Source organism: Arachis hypogaea, chromosome 15 (assembly GCF_003086295.3).
Source record: "Arachis hypogaea cultivar Tifrunner chromosome 15, arahy.Tifrunner.gnm2.J5K5, whole genome shotgun sequence".
Classification (NCBI taxonomy): domain Eukaryota; kingdom Viridiplantae; phylum Streptophyta; class Magnoliopsida; order Fabales; family Fabaceae; genus Arachis; species Arachis hypogaea.
In genome coordinates, this window is record NC_092050.1 from 106,872,257 (window position 1) to 106,874,084 (window position 1,828).

Sequence of the window (1,828 nt, forward strand, 5' to 3'; positions counted from 1 at the left end):
AGCAAGTGGAGCCGACCCAATGCATCTACCCAAGAAAATCCGAAACTCAAATAATTTCACAAATCTCAAATCAATCTTGACTGGGAGCAAGTGGGAGCTAACCACTGCATCTACCCCAGGAGTTGCAAACCAAACCTAAAGTAAGTGGAATTCATACCACTGCATCTACCCAGGCAGGTATATCTCACCACATCCCAGAGCAAGTGGATCAATACCACTGCATCTACCTAGGCAGGTATATCTTACCACATCCCGGAGCAAGTGGGGCGAAACCACAACCCTTGCGTCTACTCGGGGAGTCTCTATACTAACCAACCTGGAGCAAGTGGGGCGCAACCACAACCTTTGCATCTACCCAGAAGATACGTTCTTATATGCCTAGGAGGAAGCAAGGAGGGGATCCTAACCTTCCACCATCTCGGTGGGGGCGATTTTACAATACCAGGAGGAACAAGGAATGGGATCCTCACCTTCCTTCATCTCTCTGGGGTTGCACTTTCGAGAAAGAGAGCTCAAGATAAAACAATCATTAAAGCCATATTTTTATTTCTAGCCATAAATCAATATTTATCATAGCCATCCGGCTCATAACATAACCCATAACCAGCCAATAATCATTATTAAATGCAGCCCTTTGGCTTATGGCATACACCGCACTTCCATCATCACCCTTAGCAACTCATACAATCATCATTAATCATAATTCATCATTACTCCCCCTTTACTTCACCCTCAAGCTACCACCCTTCCTAGTCTCTTCTCATTTCTAGGCATACTATGATTTATGACTTAAAGGTTGAGAATGGAAGCTTAAAAGTCTGAAATTCGGCTTTAAGAAAACTCAAAATCAACTTTTGCTGAAAACGGGGTCACGCGTGCGCGTCGCCCACGCGCACGCGTGCGAAGCGGAGAAAAACATGTGACGCGTAAGCGTCACCCATGCCCACGCATGGGAAGGTGGAAAAGTAGAGTGACACGTGCGCGTCAGCCACGCGTACGCGTGGGTGCGTTTTGTGCTCCTCGCACAAAACTAGCACAGTACCAACACAACTCTCTGAATTTTCTACTGGGCACCTGTATCAATACAGCAATGTGTACAAGTCGGCCAGGCGCACGTGTGAGAGAGTAAAAATCATAAGTGACGCGTGCACGTCGGAGTACGTTTTACTGAAAATTTTACTAAGTTAAAAAGCTACAGGATTACATTGTCAAACCCCAAACTTCTGACACACATAACTTCTTCTACAAAATTCCTTTTTCAATCGTTTCTGAACCGTTGGAAAGATCGTTGAATGAACTTTCATAAAAATCCAAATTTTAAGAATTCCTAACTCCGAGGACCAAGTTACGGATCACCAAAATTGGTCAAAAATCATTTTTTATCCAAAAATGGAAATCACCAATTTTTCCAATGTTCACAAGCCAAATTCATTTCCACTCATCCAAATGACCACAACCCAACCACATTCATATAATTATACTCAACCAAAACCAAACCTAACTCATCTACACAATTTCACCCAACACTATCAAATTCCACACCTCAATTCCTCAAACCTTATTATTCAATAATCAAACCAATTATTCACACATTCAATATCTAAAATCCATCCAATCTCTTATATCATCATACAATACACACATTAACTTACCTTTCTTACCTCTTTTCGGCCTCCGGCCTAAGATTCATGGCCTTCGGCCCAAATTCACAATTTAAATGCATATTCCACAAACCAATATTCATTATCCAATTCATCAAATCCTCAACACACCAAACATACAAATTCACACAATTCTCAAACCAATCATTAATTTACATTACATATCA